Here is a 20,377-nt window from a genome sequence, read left to right as displayed (position 1 = left end):
TTTGAGCCAAAATTACACCCCCGCCACATGAACGAAAAGTACCTCAAAATTTTATCACACCTAGGGAAAATTGAAAAGGAATTTTTGACATGTTGCGCTTGACCCCGCCCAAAACGATGACATCACGGCGAGCGTTTCCGTAAAAAAAACGAATGGGCCGAAAATCGCTTATGGGGCCAAAAAAAATATTTTGAAATATGCAGCAAAAAGCCAGTGACACGTGTCAGGGATAAGCCCAGGAACATTTGAAATTATTATGGGATGGCCGCCAAGCCATAGGCTTGACGGCTACGGCTTGACGGCCATCTTGCGCCGAAATCAGAAAAATGGCGTTTTTCACGTTTTTCAACAATATGGGAAAACGAAACTTTTGTTTGTTCGATTTTCACGAAATTCGGTAATCATGTCCGTAGCGCGAGTCTACAATGACCCTAGAAGTTTCATTGACCTTTGACCTTGGGAAGATGCCGCCATCTTGAAATGTTGAAAAAAAGCACTTTTACTCAAAGCTACAAAAAGAAATACCTCCTAGGGGGTTTTATCAATTGATATGTCACATCACTTACCATAAATGGGAATGTACTGTGAGAAAAATGTTGGAATTAGAAGTTGTAGAATTTGAATGGCGTGAGCGTGGCAAGGTCGCAACCGCCACGGTTTTAGCTAGCTCGCACATATTTTGGGCAATTTGCGCAAAAAGGGTATTCGCGCGTGCGGAGGCTCAAGCTGAACGAAACGACATAACTTTCTAAACCGTAATGCATAAAATGCGGCCCTGGTACGCAAAAAACCGTTGCGAAAAAAACTGCTGACTCAGCAAAATAAAAAAAAAAGTTTGCAATTCGCAAACGAAACCAACGTAGCCTTATTGGATGTATCCGTAGCTAAATTTTACATTATTATGGGATGGCTCCACGACCTACCACTTGGTGGCCATTTTGTTTCAAAATCTGACATTTTGTGACTTTTACAAAGTTGGAACGTAGCTTTTGTTAGTCCGATTTTTACGAAATTTGACCCACATGCCACTGGCGTTAGTCTTCAAGGACCCCTAAAGTTTAGTTGACCTTTGACCTTGGGAAGGGCCGCCATCTTGATTTGTCCAAAAAACCGCTGTTAGCACTAGCTTCAAACAAATATAACTTTTAAGGATATTTATCAATCGTTTCCAAACGCTTTTGGCATCATTGGAAAGCCACTGGCATAAAATATATGGTATTATAAGCTATAGATTTTCAACGGCGTGCGGGTGTCGAGCTCACAAAAGTGGCGTAGTCTTAATACACGCTCATATTTCAATGCATTCCTATGAGATTTTAATATGTTGATCCCAGGCTTAAGCTGTAACAGGTATAATATCATAGAATATGACCATATAAGGAATGTGGGCGTGGTTAGCAAATAACATCCGTTGCTAAGGAGATCCAAAAATGTACTTTGGCCGATTCTTGCGAAACTAACGTCAATCTGTTCGGTGACCTTGGGCGAACAAAACATAAAATGGTTGCTATGGAGATAACACTAACAGAAAAGCCGCCATTTTGAAAAAAGTGCCTTTTTAAGCAATTTCTCACTTACAGTGGTGCATAGTGGCTGCTTAGCAGATAAGTTCGGGTCAAAGGTCAGCGTCAAGGGCGGCGATGGTGCGTAGGGGCGGGCAGCGAGCGCGGCGTTGGTGCGTATGAGCGGGCGGCGAGGGAGAGGACGGGCTGCGAGGGAGAGGCCGGCGAGGGTGACGCCGGCGAGGGTGAGGGCTGGTAGCGACTGCGGGCCATCCAACACCGCTTGCGGCTTAAATTTTTTTTTTTTTTTCCGACTCCGGGTCACGAGCAGACGTGTGTCTTCAGCTCTCCTCAACTTTTCGGCTTTAAAAGTTTTTTAAATTTGCCCACAAGCGACTTTAATCACTGAGCTGCAGCAACAACTACCGCAACGAGGGGAGTTGAACATGGCACCGAAGAAAAATCTTGAAGCTGATCTGGCAAAGCTTAAAACCTCGTTAGCCGACATCCAGTCTAAGCTAACCCCAGCTGTTCTCTCTGAATCCACGCTAGCAGCGCTGCTGGAAGCTAAGCTAACACCACTGCTCCAACTCGTGGAAGATTTCCGTCAAGAAAAGGCACGTAACGAACAACAAGATAATCGCCAAGATCTGCTGGAGAGGAGGAAGCATGACATGGATCAACAGGCGCGGATGAATAATGTGATTCTCATGGGACTTCAACTACAACCCCGGGTGCGGCCTGGTGCTACCAGCGCTAGCAGAGATGCTAACAGAGCTGTGATGGATGCTAACCTAACTGTGGAGAATCAAGTTGGAGAATTTCTTGCGTCTAAAGGGATTTCCTTTGTACCTAAATACTGTTGAGGTCTGTCATCCGCTTCCTTGGAGAAAGAATACTGATAAACCAGTGATCCTGATCAGCTTTGTGAATCGAAAGCACAAGATAGCTCTGATGAAACAACACAAACATCTGAAGGTGTCTAAATTTTTTTTTTTAAATGAACATCTTTCTAAATATTACGTTGATCTGCCGAACCACGCAAGAATGTTGCGCAGAAATAAACAGACCCACAGCACGTGGATTCTGAACTCCAGAATCATGCAGTAATGATTACTGAAAAGTTTACAATCACTATGGTATTAATTTTCTTCACTAATTAATATAAATGATTTGTCGTGGATGCTTTGAAACTTGATTACATTAATGGTATTAATGATCCTTAATAGTCTGATTTTATTAATATTTGATATTAAGTCCTGAACCGGATATTGATAATTCGTGTAGAGAAAATGGCATGGTCAAGTCGGGGTGGGATTATATAAATTTGCTTCCTTCCACTCCCTTTCAAGTGATCTACTTGTGATTCATTCTGCTCCGATGGGGTTGCCACCTTGTTCGCGGTGGTGCGGCTTGCGAGCTCCTGTGACCCCTAGAGCTATGTCGGCTGGGGCCTTTGGCTCCTGTTAGGGTAACCCATGCTGAACAGGTCAAAGGGTAGGAGCCAGACGAAGAGCAACCCCCTGGTCCTCCGGGTTGGGGGTTTGGCGTTGGGTTAACAGCCCAACCCTTTAAAACCTGCTAATGTTACGGAAACTAACGCAACTGTAGAAACTGATGCTGAAGGCCCACCTGTGGATTTACTCCATCCTCCTGGCAGAATGACCACTGCTGATGAAATCCTACCGGAAGTCAGAAGTGTGATGCACAATCTACTAGGGCCTAAAATCAAGACACGCCTGGGCACATGGAATGTTCGGACCATGTACGCTACATCAAAGACAGCTCAAGTCCTCAACGAGATGGAGAAATACCAACTAGATAGACATCATTGGAATAAGTGAATCTAGATGGACAGGCACAGGCAAGCAAGTATCAAGCAACGGAGCAGTTATCCTTTTCTCCGGACACCCGACCAAACACGAGCACGGAGTTGCCATCATAGTGTCCAAGACGAAATCTAAAACATTACTGGAGTGGGAGCCTATCAGTGATAGATTGATCAGAGCACGCTTCAACTCTAAGTACACCAAGCTGACCATCTTACAACTGCTACTCACCAACGAATGATGCCGAAGACGATGACAAAGATAATTGGTATGAAGAACTTCAAGCGACAATCCGCAAAGTCCCAGTGCACAATGTTCTGCTGGTGATGGGTGATATGAATGCCAGGGTTGGCAGTGATAATACCAATTTCGAGAGATGTATGGGTACACATGGATGCGAAACAATGAATGATAACGGCAGGCGGTTTGCAGAATTCTGTCTGGAGAATGATTGTGTCATTGGCGGTACAATTTTCCCACACAAGACTATCCATAAGACAACATGGAATTCACCTGATGGTAAGACCACAAATCAGATCGACCACATTGCAGTCAATGGAAAATGGCGGAGATCCCTACAAGATGTGAGAGTATACCGTGGAGCAGATGTCAACAGCGACCATCACCTAATTGTAGCTAGCATTAAGCTGAAACTCCACAAGGGAACATCCAATGAACGTCTGAGAAGGCACCTTGATGTCTCAAAACTGAAGTGTCCTAAGACCAGCCGCCAGTTAACGCTAGAACTCCGAAACCGTTTTGCTGTTCTCGCTGATCCTAAAGACGACTGTAACGTGGAGACCAAATGGGATGATATAAAGAGCATATATGTGGAGACCGCTACTGACATTTTAGGATATAAGAAAAAGGGAAACAAGGAATGGTTGACACCTGGAACTTGGCAAAGGATAAAGGAGAGAAAGGACTTGAAAGGCAAGATGCTTAATACAAGATCACCTAGACCAGTGGTCCCCAACCACCGGGCCGCGGACCGGTACCGGGCCGCAGACCCATTGCCACCGGGCCGCGGAAGAATTTAGGGACTTTTTTTTTTTTTGAGTCAGAAATCTTTTATTTTGAAAATCAACCGGATTCTCTCGATTATACTGAGCGCTTAAAGCAGTCCAGCGGCGTGTCACACGAGAAAAGCTGCATGTGGAACCTTTCTCCGCGAATGGCTGGGAATAGGGCACGCGCGTAAGTGCAGCTTCGGCGCCGGAACTTTCTGCCAGACCTGCTGTTCAGCCTGCGCGCGAGGCTGCAGCGTTCTCTCCTTCTTAGAACGAGCGTAGCTAAATCGGTGGATAGTTTACATGCGAGCACATCTACTTATATTTGATTTATTCTACATCTCCTGTAATGTTCATGAGAAAAAACAATTAGCAGATACTGTTTTTTAATTCGCAAGCCTCCGTGCCGAAGAATTGAATGCTGGAACGGGAGGTCACGTGACCGAATCTAGCAAGCTGATTGGCTGCAATCAATGTGTACAGGCATACAGGAGCAGATTTCTGTGTGATTATTTGATATATTGACATTAATATTGATTTAATACTAAATTTAAATCAACTTAATTCTTGTAGTTCACTTGATTAGCTTTCCAACAATACCCTCCTTTTGTGGATTGGACAAGAAATGAGAAAGTTACAACAATTTAAAGACTCTAATCCTTGTTTTTGGTCACATAAATATCACTGTTTTGCTGTTTATCCAGGAATAAAATGATACCCTACTTTTGATCACTTAACTTGCCATAACTTTCTTATTCTTTGAGCTATCTTAATGATCTTTATACCGTTGGAATGGTCTCTTTCAGCCCTTTCCAGTGATATAAATATCAGAGCAATCAACCTAATTTGAAAATTTTTGTCACATACCTAGGCCAGCAACAGACAGAAAACAGGTGATTCCCACAACCATACCTGTTTGCATAGATATCTGACTTTCCCGAACAAATCTAATCTTTAGAACGGTCATAGAAATGCTCAAACATGCTCGTCCATTCAGATACACATTTCCGAGTGCGCAGAGGGCGGTTCGGGGATGAGGTTTTTTTTTTTTGGTTCGGGAATGAGGAGAAAAGGAGGCAGTCACACGGTTCATGCAACTAAGCACGTGCAGGGGGAGGAATTAAATATTATTTAGTTAAAATGTTGCACTTGAAGCTTTTGCTTTTCTGACATGACACAAAATTGAGAGCCGTTATGTGTTTTATCAATCCTCCATTATGCACAGATGTCAGATGACTGACGAGATCATTATTACATTTAAAGCAGTGGTCCCCGACCCCCGGGGTCATTTGTTACCGGGGCACACAGAAAGAACAATTAATCTCCATCATCTTATTTTTTGAAAATGTTTTATTTAGAAAAGTTACCGGATTTTCTCATTTACATCCTCACTTGACGCACGTCAAGGCCGCAACACGTCACATGATACATCCCGTTAAATTTAATCTCAAGATAGCAAAATGAGCAAAAAACAAACTTTTTTAGAAAGTTTGCATTGTGTTGGGGTAGAAACGATGTTGGTCATGTTATGTTCAGCTGTTGTTGTGACGTCATGAGGACCGAGTTAATAAAGTTGTACATGATAACACAGTGGATTAACGTTTTTAATGCCCCCCCCCGGGCCGCGGAATAGCTCCACACTGGCTGACCGGTCCACAGCCCCAAAAAGGTTGGGGACCACTGACCTAGACTACGGGCACAGGTCCAAACCGAATACAAGATCAAAGATTGTGAGGTAAAAAAAAGTGCAGGGAAGGATAAAAGGGAGTTTGTGGACAAACTGGCACAAGAAGCTGAGGATGCTGCAGCTAGGGGAGAACTAAGTACTGTCTACAAGATCACCAAAAAGCTCTGTGGCAAAAAGACCAGCCAATCCATGCCCCTGAAGAACAAGGACGGCAGTAACGCCAGCACCGAAGGAGATAGAATAGCACCTTGGGAAGAACATTTCCGAGAAGTCCTTAATGGACCAGAACCGGAAGTAACTGCCAACATGGAACCACCGGAAGAACTCCTGGACATTGACATTAGTCCTCCTAGTGAACAAGAAGTACGATCTGCCATTAGTGCACTGAAGAATGGAAAAGCCTGTGGAATAGACCAAATACATGCTGAAATACTAAAAGCAGACCTGGATACATCAACAAAAATTCGTACGACTTTTTTCCGCTCTGTCTGGGACTCAAATGTCATCCCTGAAGACTGGACAAAAGTTCTTATTGTAAAACTTCCAAAGAAAGGAAACCTTCAATTCTGTGACAACTGGCGAGGAATCACATTGCTGTCCGTTCCGTCGAAAGTCTTCTGCCGTATCCTTCTGGGAAAAATAGATTCTGCTATCGACAAGAGGCTAAGGGAGGAGCAAGCAGGGTTTAGAAGAGGAAGGGGATGCATTGACCAGATATTTACCATCCGAAATATCATAGAGCAGTCCCCTTTATATCAATTTCATTGACTTCCAAAAAGCATTTGACAGTCCCCACCGTGACACCTTATGGAAAATACTAAAATCTTATGGAGTCCCCGACAACTTGATTGCCTTGATCAAGCTGTTTTACCATCACTTTGAATGCAGTGTAGTCATTAAAGGCAAGCTGTCGCAGTGGTTCCCTGTGGAATCAGGTGTCAGACAAGGTTGTACCATCTCGCCCATACTCTTTCTCCTTGCGATCGACTGGATTATGCGCAAAACCACCTCAGACAAACCAAGAGAATACAGTGGACCCTTCTCTCCCATCTCGAATCACTGGATTTTGCAGACAACCTAGCCGTCTTCTCCACCACCCATCGGCATTTGCAAGAGAAGACCAACAGACTGAGCAGTTTTGCCAAGCAGACTGGCCTTAATATCAGTACGACCAAGACCAAGACCCCATCAACGCAACGACAACTGAGCCTATCCTAGTAGATGGCGAGCCATTGGAGAAAGTACACAAGATCACATATCTTGGAAGCATTGTTAGCACAAATGAAGCCACTCATAAAGACATCAACTCGCGGCTGGGGAAAGCACAATGTGCTTTTCCCTCCGTCCCATCTGGAGGTCGAAACAGCTCAGATTGCAATCCAAGATCCGCATTTATAACAGCAATGTGAAGTCTGTTCTTCTTTATGGCTCTGAGTGCTGGCGAGTCATACAAAACGATATGAAGCGCCTGGATGCTTTTAACAACAGATGTCTTAGACGAATATGTGGAATCTACTGGCCGAACGTGATAAGTAACCAAGATCTTTTCAAAGCGACGAAGACCAGATGCCTTACTGATGACATCAAGTGTAGGCGTATGAGGTGGCTGGGGCATGTCCTTCGCATGGAGCCGGATCGCACCGCCAAAGTAGCCCTAAGGTGGACGCCTCCAGGAAAGAGAAAACCTGGGAGACCCAGAACAACATGGCGCCGCACAATAACATCAGAACTTGCGGAAAATCAGCTCACCCTAGGAGAAGCACAACACAGGGCTAGGGATAAGCTGTGGTGGAAGCAGTTTGTGGCGGCCTTATGTCCCACAGGGGACGGAGAGAAATAATAATAAAAATAATACTTGTGATTCATTAAGTGATATGTTATGTATGTATTATGTCCTGATTGCTTGAAATAAACCATTTAATTCATTCATTCATTCATTCATTCATGCTCCTCTCTCGTCTCAAAGAATGGATTCACTAGGGCTGGGAATCACTGGGTACCTCACGATACGATACGCGATATATGGCTCACGATATCAATAATATCGCGATACTGCGATAATTGGCAAAAATCCTCTCTAATAACTAGCATTATATAGAAGAACATGTTTTTTGGGAAAATGTATCCCCATTTATCTTTTTTAGATTAAACATAATCATAATAAACAACTTTCCTAATTTTGTGCAACAAATTATAGACACTTTTGTGCAACATTGCTGAAGTCGGTAATACTATGTCTTTGACAAGCATTGACAACAACTGAATTGAAATTATCTGCCAAATTCAATGTTAACAATAGTAAACATGATCAGCAGTGACACTACTTAGTGCAGAATTGTTGTAAGCAACAGAACAAAAATTAAATAAGTCAAGTGGTGACAGCTATCAACCTCCAAAAGAAAGTCACACCAAAGGATAATATTTTACAGCCTCTCTCAAAATTGACCTAATTTTTTGTGCCTTTTTCCCTCACTTGAAAAGGGCTGAGCATCAAAAAATGAAGGCTGATTTACTCAGACTGTCACTTGAGATTATTTTTCCAATCTTTATCATTTTTCCATTTGGTCAGTCAGCAGTCAATAGGTAAAAACCTTAAAACACGCATAATAATGGCAATAAATATAATTTTAAGTGCTTCAATTAATTAGCAACCTCCCTAATTTTACAGTGAATCCATGTACTTTATTTTAATTACATTTAAATTTAAGTTCATACATTAAATCCTGCATTTTTTATTTAAGAATAACTTTAAATTAACATTAGCAACATGTAATTACCTTGTTTAAAAACGTCACATTATAAATTTACCAAAGTTACACCGTACAGCAGCAGGTTAAACATTGAAGTGCATGAAAGCGAAAATTCCGACGGTACCTGAAGTGTACATAAACAACTGCGAAGCACACGCCCAGTTCCCACAGCAAACAGGAAGTAAGTGATCGCAGTCATTCTAGCGCTCAGACAAAGTCACTTCTTACCGGCTGGATCTCCTACAGATGGAGGATAAATGCTGACAGGTAGGCATGCTGTACACACGTGCTACTGAGCCTGTATCTCACCGGTGCTTCTCCCGAACGAGCGCGTGCATCGCTATTAAAAGTCCGACGCAGCGCGCCCATTTGCTCAATAGTTCCGCCGCGCGACTCAGACGCTCAGCGCAACAGCCTCATCAAATGAAAATCTAAGATCGATACTTGGTGAGAACCCATCGAGAATCGATCGCAGGACTAAATATCGCGATATATCGCAATATCGATATTTTGGCACACCCCTAGTATTCACTATCGCCATTTCCATCTTTTTTGCTAAATCAACCACCATCTGTCCTTCTACATTCCTCTCCTTGATACCAAACCTCCCCATCACCTCCTTATCACCTCGGTTTCCTGTACCAACATGTCCATTGAAATCTGCACCAATGACAACTCTCTCATTTCCAGGGATGCTCATCATCACTTCATCAAGATCCAACCAGAACTTCTCCTTCTCTTCCAGCTCACATCCTACCTGTGGGGCATACCCACTAACAACATTGAACATGACACCCTCCATTTCTATCTTCAGACTCATCACTCTATCTGACACTCGTTTTACCTCCACAACACTCCTAACAAACTCCTCCTTTAGGATAACTCCTACTCTATCCGGTATGGATATCGTAGGTCTAATTCGAATATTTGATTTGGCAAAGATTTTATGTTGAATGCCCTTCCTGACACAACCCTCTGTATTTATCCGGGCTTGGGACCCTGGCTTGGGCCCCCTCGTGGCTACATTGAAATGATAATTTTCTAATTTGCAAATAAATATCTGAATGTAAAAATCCCAGCTCACAGTTTGTTTCACCAGTGTTAGGTTGAATCTCTCCCATTCTCCCATGGGTGAATGGGAGAGCTTGTAAACAGAGAGCTATCAACAACACGGAGGAGTTTCTTTCCACCAGTAGTCCTGCTGCTCTGCAGAAACGATGTTCTAAAAAGCAGCACAGTTTTTTTATTTAGCCTAAAAACTGCATAATCATAATTAAAAGACAACTAAGAATGTTTTTACAATAGATGAATAGATTATCAGAGTGGGCCTTTAAAGTCCATGTCCTTTGTGAAGGAGGAGATTTGTGTTGGAGTTTAGAACGTCTAGTTAAACCAAACTATGAAAGGCAGTGATGCATTTCAGGTACAAAAGGTCTGCAAGCAATATGGAGAGCTCTGGAACTAATGTAGATAAATGAAACCTGCTGGAATGCGAAAAGGACTGAGCTGCTGGATGTACTGACCTAAGAATAAATCTGCTGCCTCACCTTCAGTCCTCAATACACACACGCACACACACACACAGTCATGCACACCCCTGCACGCATGCACAGGATGATCCAGGATAACAAATGTCTGGATGACTCAGGAGCCACCAAGACTCCTCAAACCAGTTCAGAACATGCCTCCAGCACTTCCTTTTGCAAAATCTCACATCATCATACGATCACTCTGCAACACATCTTCTTTTATAAGTATTCAGTGCCTTAAACTACGGCCTGCAGGCCGGATCTGGCCTGCCTCCACATCCCAGCCAACGATAACCCCCCCCCTCAGCCTGGTCATGCGATCGAGACCCGCATCAAACATTTATTCCACCCTTCTGCTTAATTTTGGCTAAATGGGGTGTAAGGAAAAAATCAATTCGACAATATATCATGGTATTTTGTTGGGCAATACTTGTATCAATTTAAAATGCAAAAAAGACTATATTTAAATTAATTATTTAAGATTTTGTGAGAATCAGCTTGTGTTAAAAGTTCAGTCAGCCTCGCGGTTTTTGTTGTTATGAGACATGTGCTACTTAGGTTTACTTGGGATGGGTATTGAAAAGTGAAAAATTGTTTGCGTTGAAACTTGGGATATATTGTAATATGTATCGTATTGTGAGACACATATGTATTATATCGCCAGACTCTCATAATTAAAAAAAAAAAACACCTAATAGTTCAAAATCTGATCTGAATGGGTAATTTCTCTAGTCACTTTTACATACAGATAAACGATCTCTAGAAACCAAGAAAAGTCTGATTTGACAAAACAACTAGCATAATGCTAAAACATTAGCTAAACTCTAAAATTGCCAAAACAATTAAAAAAAAAGAAAATTTTGACAAAACACCTAACAAGTTTTTTTTCCACAGTCTGGCCATTAGATCAAGACCTGAATAAAATGTTTATTCCACAGTTGTTGTTTTTTTTTTTTTTTTTCAGTAAAACGGGTCATTATTAATTTTTTCTGTGAAGATCCCAGGAAGGGTTCTTAATAGTAATTGGCTTTCTGGAAAACTTCCAATGTTTACATTTAGACACACCCTGTGATTTTTACACCTCTTTTGCTAGCCTACAAACCGACCCCGGCCCCTCTGTCAGAGAAGAAAACAGTTATTTGGCCTTCAGAAGAAAAAGTTTGGGGACCCCTGTGTTAATGGAGGGAAGGGATGGGTAAAGGGCCGACTGGGTTTCTCTCTTTTAATAGACTTGTTTATTTATTGTCTGTTTTTCACTGTATAGCGCTTCGATTGATTGTGACAAACCAGCCAAACTACCGACAGCTTAGAACACCAACTGTACCACACTGGACATAGATTAAGGCACAGAAAATAAAATTAGTACAAATCAAAAAGTTAAAATTCCAAATGGTGGGAAGGGTAGAGGAGACTGAGGTCAGAGGCACAATTCTGATGGGTACTTGCAAGGAAACAAAATATTGGCACAAGATCAGAACCGGCTGATAATTGAAACGCTTATTATGAGCAGAAATAGATATGTGCATCTGCTACTAACGTCAACATGTCTTCTGCTGGCAACATTTGTCAAGCAGCAATGATGCTGGAGAATTTTTTTTTAGCATAGTAATTCACTTTAACTAAAGAAAGTAACTTTTCAAACGTAACTTTCAAAATACTGCGGCTGGTGCTGAACTTCTCTATTAGCTGACCTGGAGGAAGGGTTAAGGCTAATCGAACTTTAATTTGAAGTCTAACTTTAAATATGTGCGGCCAACAGGAAAACCCACTGGCAATGCAGCAGTGGGCAGCTAGGCTGAACGTATTACGTGTGACCATTACTTCTTGTGCTGGTCGTTATACGTGTGAATAACATCAGCCTTAACTAAATTTGGAAGGACTTGACACTTAAACTTCCAAAAGGAAAAAAAATGCCTGTTAGTTAAGTCAGGCAGCACGTTTTTAAAATAGTAATACTTTATCACTTAAATCAGTTAGAATTGTTTATTAGTTATCAGTTCACAACAAAGACACATTACAATAAGGCAAAAAAAGCATTGAAGCAATGATTCATTTAACTGAGTCCAGAACTGATCTAGTTAAGCCAAATTATCTTCATTTTATTTTTATAATGGCCATAATTCGGCATCTATTTATACTCATTTTTACCGACTAAAAGATAAAAATGAAAAAAAAAAAAAACATTTTGAGAGATGCTAGTTTCTTATGATATTTTTTCTTTTGATCGTGCCAAAAAATAGGAATAAATCATATTTATTATTTGAAAAATGGTAATTAATTATCCAAATATCTTAAAGGCAAAAGTAACACTTTGCGGCTCCTTCTAGGTTTTGATCGGTAGAAAACGAGTCCAAATGGCTATTTTACTGTTAAAGGTTACCGACCCCTGTACTGGAAAATAAGAAAGACATCCCAGAGCTGCAGGCAGCCAAGTTTTAGTTTTGAGGAGGAAGACCTTTTCAGTCACTCAGAACTGATGTCAGATGTGCAGAAGAAGCTGAACCATTTTAATACCTCGTCTGATCCAAACAAGCGCTTCCAAAACTCAGCAAGCAATAAACAGAACTAAAAACCCAGACTGGTTCAGGACAGCAGCTGAACGCAAAAAGACCTGAGCAGAACTAGAACAGAACCGAATGAACTGAAGCAGACATTAGAAAGTGGTTCCTGTCAGGTCACCTGAGCGGTCTACTGCCTCTGACCAGGCTGCTTCAGCTGCGGCGGCGGGTTTTCCGTTTGCAGGAGCGGTTGAATGTCGGAGCCTCAGCGTCCTCCTCTCTGCTCTCCCCGGTGAGCGCACCCGTATGGCATTAAGCCCGGCCACGCCACATGGGCTGACAACCGCTTGACAGCGCAGTCCAATGAGAGAGGAGGATTCTGTGGGTGATGGAGCCAGTAACAGAGAGGAACCAGACCGGGTTATTGCCGGTCAGCGCGCTCCACTCAGCGCATTGCGCGCTCCCGCGCTCGTCTGTTCTCTCAGCTCATCGCGGACTGCCGGTGACCTGTCAGAGTTGGAGCAGGTCCTTCAGCAAACTCTTTATTTACCCAAAACTGCGACCAATATTTGAGTGTGTGAACAGACTTGATAAGTTATCGTTGGATACATTTGACATTTGGATTTTGCGCCTTTGAACAAACAGTTCCTGAATTACAACATGTGCTCGCCGTCGAGGGCATGCCGGAGCATCACACTCCGAAAAAAGCCAACCACGTCACAGAGACGTTAAGCTCCAGCCAATCACTGTCAGGGGATGTGAAGCTCTAGCCAATCACAGCGCAGGAGTGTGTGCTTCAACAAGATAAGGTGATTAAAGGGCAGGGCTCTCAGCCGCTGGTCCTCCTGTGACTTGTTGAGGTTACTGTAGTTCACGTTGCGCTGAGGGTGACGATTTTATGTATTTGTCTCACTCATCAAACAGCTACATTTGGAAAGAGCATCTTGTGAAATTGAACCTCACATGCTCGATAGGTGACTGTACTGCACCTCAGTGACCTGCATGGTAATGTGAGGTCAGATCTGAGCCACTGCATGAAAGGATGAGCTCATGTCGGAACAAAGACTGGTTTAACCGGACATCAGCCAAATTATGGCTTTATGCATGCCTGTTAGATTGCACAAGTATTTTTTTTTCTAGATGTCCTTGTAAAGATTTTAGCTTATTGCTTCTTTATGGATTTCAGACATTTATAATGTACATTTACCCGAGCCTTGTGACAAATGTATCTCATACCAGATTTCCAAATGTTTTTGTGTTTGTGTCTTTTCCATCCTCAGTGTACATGCAGATATTTTAAATAAATTGTGTCTGAGCATCAGCCTACTACTGGTCATTTTTGCTTAGACCTACTTTGAATTTTGTAAATTAAGTTGATTGACTTGAATGTTTATGTTCTTGATTTGCTTTTTGCTCTGTAAAACAACATTGTTTCGAAATAATCATAATATTTTTATAAATTACATTGTTTTTCAGCTTTATAAATGCAAACAAAATTATATATACTTATTTAGAAGTATTTAGCTTAAATGTAAAAAAAAAAATAAAAATCAGGCTTTTATCGTTGGTGTTCACTAAACTCCACAGAACCTTCACTATATTACCAAAAGTATTGTCACTTCTGCCTTGACTCTCATATAAACTGAAGTCCATCCCATTCCTAACCCATAGAGTTCAATGCTGGTCCTCCTTCAGCAGCTATTCCAGCTTCAACTCTTCTGGAAGACTGTCCACAGGTAGAGGAGTGTTTCTAGGAATTCTGGACCATTCTTCCAGAAGCTCATTGGTCAGGTCACTGATGTTGGTGGAGAAGGTCTGGTCTCAGTCTCTGCTCTAATTCATTCCAAAGGTTCTATGGGGTTCAGGTCAGGACTCTGTGCAGGTCAGTCCAGGTCAGACTCTCTCCATGTCTGCATGGACCTGGCTTTGTGCTCTGGTCACAGTCATGATGGAAGAAGACCGACTGCTCCAAACTGTTCCTACAAGGTTGGGAGCATGGAATTGTCTAGAATGTTTTGGTATCCTGAAACATTCAGAGTTCCTTTCACTGGAACTAAGGGGCCTGAAAAACAAGCCCACACCATCATTCCTCCTCCTCCAACAATACAGTCTGAAATGTCCCGTTCTCCTGCAATTTCAAAACCCAGACTGGTCCATCAGATTTCCAGATGGAGAAGTGTGACTCCTCCCTCCAGAGAAGGCGTCTCCATGGCTCTAGAGTCCAGTGACGGCGTGCTTTACTCCACTGCATCCACACTTTACATTGTACTTGATGATGTGTCTGGATGCAGCTGCTGCCATGGAACCCCATTCCATGAAGCTCTCTGAGTACTTAGACTGATCTGAAGGTCACATGAAGGTTGAAGCTCTGTAACAATTGACTGCAGAAAGTCTACGACCTCTGTGCACTATGTGCTCCAGCGTCCGCTGACCCCATCAGTTAAGTTGCCCACCACATCTGGTGTTCCCAACCCTTCCATGTTGTTCTGATAGAGCTGACAGTTGACTGTGGAAGATTTAGAACATTTCTCCACTAGATTTGTTGCAAAGACAGTTCCACGCTGTAATTATCCGAGATCCTAAGAGAGGAAAACTCTTTCACAAATGTTTGTAAGAACAGTCTGCATGACTGAGCGCTGGGTTTTACACATCTGTGGCAAGAACAAGTGATTAGGACACCTGATTCTGATCATTTGAATGGGTTAGACAATACTTTTACATTTATATAGTGTATCTTCAAGATTAAAAAATAAAGTCTGTCAGTGAACAATTAGCATCGTGCCAGTGGGCCAGATGAATAGAAAATCCTCATACTGCTCCCTATATGCATTAACAGGCCACCACAGATACACACTGGCAAAATCAAATTCTGAAGAGTTTGAGCTGTTGTGTGATCAGCAGACTGCAAACAATGCCCAAGGGACAACTTCCTTATATAGACATATGAACCCAGGAATGATGTAACTCAGTCCTTTAAATTTAACCGTCCGTAAACTGCTCAAAAACAAATGTGTTCAGTGTTATCCACATCAGAAATGTTCATATATACACAATATCTTTGTGAGGAAATAGGTTTGTTGTGTATATTAATATTATTTTGTGGTAATACATGAAGTGTTTCATTCTCTACCGTAAACTGTAAAGCTAGCTCAACCACGGCTGGGTGAACGGGGGCCCTTGACCTGTGGGCAGACCTCAAGAAGCCCACTGCTACCAGAGTGGCTCAAATTCCTTGGGTAGGAACCTCGGACCTGACAGTAGTCGCCTTAGTAGGACGACTGGGTCAGAAAGAGCGTTTTGGTCTCACTTCCAATTGACGAGGCACGCGGTCCAGCTGGGGCCTCAATAAATGCTCCTGCAGCCAGTGGCCCTCCACTGGGGACCTGGCATGCAGCAAAGCCAGCACAGGCTATTTGATGGCAGGTAGAATGTGCACTTTGTTTACGGGTAGTTAGACTTGGATGTGTAATGTTCAATTGGCTGTTCTGCACATCATTCAAGTTAAATTCTTCACGGTGAGGATGATTTTTTGTTGACAGATGAAATTTTTTACATTTTTTATTTTTATTTATTTTTGATGGCACACGATCCAACCACACATCCCTCTCGATTGAGATTGACGTAATGAGCCCCCTGATCAACATTAATTGGCTTCCATTGTTCAGCATTTCTGTTCCAGCCTGTTCAATATCCTTTTTTTTCAAAGAATGAGCTTCACTGCCCTCCATCTACAGGCTCACCTTTTCCCTGCTTTATTCAGACACACATTAACAACTTTCATGTAACACCAATGGGTTTCCGGCCTCACTAATACAGCAGTCTTAGGGGACAAACCAAAGACACTCAAAACTCACAGATACTTTGTTCACATTGAGTAAAAGGATTCAGGACTCAACAGTGAACACAACAGCATGTCATGTTTTGTACCAGTGTTAACCAGACAGGTATCCACACCTGGTTCCAGAGGAAAATTTGGATATTTGCAATATTTATTTATATTTAAAGGGTAAGAAGACAACATTGCTTCTGCCTAGTACCTGATTTATGCTAAATTGTCTAACTGTGGACCTGAAGTTTTACCATGAATGTTTATAATATTTCCAGTGTGTGGAGGAGTTTTCAGGTTCTTCCTGTGGATGTGTGGGTTTTCTCTGAGCATTCCAGCTCCCTCCCACTGTCCAAAAACATTGATAGATTTATTGATTATTCTAAATTGTCCCTAGGTGTGACTGTGTGTAAAGGGATGTGATTGTCTGACCCTGCATCAGGCTGGCACCCTGACTAGGATGTACACCGGCCTGCAGTAGTCAGGTTAGGCTCTGGCAGCCCTATGACCCTGAAAAGCATTAAGTGGTTGCATAAAATTTATAAATGGATGGTAGTATGCGGATAATTTAAGCTTTAAAAAGCTTCTGGAGAGAAGGGGCATTAAGTTATTCTTCTGCTGAGTTTCAGCAGCTGTCACAGCGCACTTCTTGCTTCTGGTCAAACCATCCTAGTAGTTTCTGCCTTTGTTGCCAGCAATTGTGAGCCTGGTTTCTGTCTCCTAACATGTTTTATGTAAGAATCAGCAGCATCTCAAATTGACCCAACTGCTTTTTCCCACAAATTTCCCTGTACTCTGCCAAGTGTCATTGCTGCCCTCTGCTGGTGTGAGAAGCTCTCTACTCCCCTGTGACGGAGCGGCTCTGTCCCTACGTCTGAGTGAGTGCAGTGAGCACACGCACATACACACACACCTACACGCTGGCGCGCGCATCCATGTCATAATCCAACTCTGCTGTTATCCCACCACATTATCTTGTAAATTATCTTCCATTTCTTACAGTTTAGACCTTGGGTGCACACTTGGTCGTCGCTAGTTTCCGCATACACACACATACAAACATTTACTCACCGCGGCTCTGCAGCACGGCGTCTTAGCCACGCCCACTTTTTCCCCACCTTCACTGACAGCCAAACCGAGGGATTTGTTTTTCCTGTTTATATAATTTTGATGTCAGTTTTGAGACAGCTGTTTCTAATTTAAATTGTTTGGTTTTTGTTTCTTTATTTTTTCATATTATAGTTTAAATTAATTAATTGTGTTGGAAATACTGTTAACTAAAATGTGAAGTTAAAAGAAGAACTTATTGAAATGGATTGTTTAAATGCAGTATTTTGTGGGAGTTACTATGCTGAGTAAAATGCCTAATTGGGTGGGAGTGGTCAGAAGAAGTATAAATGGAGGTACTTCTCTCTCACAATGGCAGTGAGTAACTGAAAGAGAAACAGGCAGAAGAAGTGCCAGTCTGAGTTTTGAACACAGAAGGTGACCAGAGAGAAACTGGTTGGATTTATTTTTGTGTCTGTCATTCTGCCCTCAACCCTGCTTTATTTTTTTTGTATATCCCAAAGACTTTATTAAAAAGAAAAAGAATCTCCATGGAATCTCTCCTGGCTTGCATCCTGTTTGGCTGATTTTTCCTGGACTCTTAAGAGAACCTTGCGACATCCCCTTTATGTTGTTCTACTGAAAGACCCACTCTAAGAAAAAAACTTTTTTTTGGTCAGGTTTGGGGACTGGCACAGAGAGAGCTAGACTTTGGCCCCCTTGTGGCTACATAGTCTGGCAGCAGTGTGAAGAGTCTCATCTCACGACCCACTCGGTGATGGGCGAGTGTCATCACTGGTCGCAAGCTCCTGAATGGATCTTGCAAGTCGAACACATATGGTACCTACACCGGCTATTGATTTACGAGCACAGCTAGTACAAGGCTATTGATTTTTTGTTTTTTCTTTGTGGCCAGATTCCCAAGTTAATAGTTGCGATCACAACTTTGCAAAATCCTGGAGGAACTGACTTGTGTGAAACTTTTGATTCAAAAAGTCCTGCGGGAATTTTCCAGGTAGGGGGTGCAGTTAAAGAGCATGCCAGTCTGTCCACTATGGACACTTTTTTGTTTTTATCATCTAAGAAAGGTGGCAAAATTAAAAAGTGTCTTATCACGATCAGACCTAGAAACTATTATTCACGCTTTTATTTCTTCTTGTTTAGATTACTGTAACTCTCTTTTTACATGTTTTAAGACTAGAGGAGATGTCTACTTCCAAGCTGTTGGTCATCGTTTTTGGAACTCCCTCCCATTGCCGTTGCATCAGATCGACTCCGTTGAGTAATTTAAATCCCAGGTCAAGACTTTTTTATTCAGGAGAGCTTTTGGTTGATTTTAGTCCTTGTTTTACTATATCTTATTGTGTTTCACTGTGTTTTTAGTTGTTTTATTTTTGATTATTGGTTTTATCATTTTATCACCTCTCTGTGTTTTGATTGGATTTTATCCTCTTTTTGTGATTCTTTCTGCAAAAAGTGCTATAGAAATAAAGATTTTCAATTTTATTCTATTCTAACTCGCGCGCACACACTCACAGCAAGCCTGTACGGAGAAATGGCATCAACTCTGCATTTCTAAAGTCAGGCACAGGCAGTGACAAATTTAATTTGCTGCAACAATGACAATTTTGACAAGTTTGAATTGGTTTTAAACGATTCACAAAGTATTGTTAGTAAGCCTAATGCAGAAAAGTAATTCTTTTTCAAAACTGTCTACTTGCCATTCAGAGGAAAAGTATAGAATTGCTTTTACTTGTATAGAATAGAAGAAAAAATTTGGACGGTGCATTAAAGCCACAATGATATGTTTTCTAGCATTTTTATTTTTTACTTTCAAATATAGCAAACACCTGTGACCATAAAACAACAAATCATCACAACTAGGGCTGTGGATCATTGCTTAGGTGGTGATCCGATTCGATTCACGAATCAAGCTCAACGATTCACGAATCGAATCACTATTCTTACTTTTTAATATGTTTATTGCCATGTGTATGTCTATTTACTGGATGGATGAAAATTTAAATTATTTGTATTTAATCATCATTTATACATTTATTTAGAACAGGAGATCAAAATGAACAAAACTGATTAAAAAACACAAAGATTCAGATGGAAAGAAATGTTGTTCGTCATTTTAAACTTTTTTTTTAGATCAATCTTCTGGTTCAGCAGTAAAACAACATAAAAGGATAAAATCACTGCTGTTTTGGATCATTTAACAACAGAATCTGAAAATGTTCTCCACACTTTTCTATCCTCAAAGTTCTTCAATATTTTACGTTCTAAGCGTTACATATTAGTGGAGAGCTCATATGAAAAACGTTTTTTTTTGTTTGTTTTTTTTCTTCGCTGCAGAATCAGCTGATTCCATTGACTGTAAAAATAATGGACATAGCAAGCAATGAGGTCCCCCATTGGAAATGCATTACTTCCTCTCCAAGCGAAAGTCGGCTGCCGCTTTCACCGTCAATTCCTGAAACGGATATCGCCATTTGCAACCCATCTCCAGCGATTGGTCTGAGTCGCTGTGAGTCATAGCTGAGTCATGGAATCCATAGGAAGTACTGTCGCCAATCTGGAGTGAGTTTATTGCAACCGTCCGCCTCTTTCCACGCCTCTACCACGAGACAGCAGGATGTAAATAGTAAAAAGTTGTTGATGGTTTCATAATTGCTGAGGCAGGAGAAATAACATTA

At 41.7% G+C, this 20,377-nt stretch overlaps 1 protein-coding gene across 1 annotated transcript in view; it reads right to left on the bottom strand.

Annotated features, from left to right (window-relative positions):
* fasn (fatty acid synthase) overlaps positions 1-13,321 on the bottom strand; it is a gene marked incomplete at its 3' end in the record, with an annotated part of 108,812 nt that extends 95,491 nt beyond the window's left edge. Inside the window, 1 exon segment of the mRNA XM_024261534.2 lies at positions 12,987-13,321.
* Positions 13,322-20,377: the final 7,056 nt, after the last annotated feature.

This window comes from Oryzias melastigma, unplaced genomic scaffold (genome assembly GCF_002922805.2).
Source record: "Oryzias melastigma strain HK-1 unplaced genomic scaffold, ASM292280v2 sc00221, whole genome shotgun sequence".
NCBI lineage: Eukaryota > Metazoa > Chordata > Actinopteri > Beloniformes > Adrianichthyidae > Oryzias > Oryzias melastigma.
The sequence above is the reverse complement of the archived record's forward strand: the minus strand, read 5'-3'. Positions and strand labels throughout refer to the sequence as shown.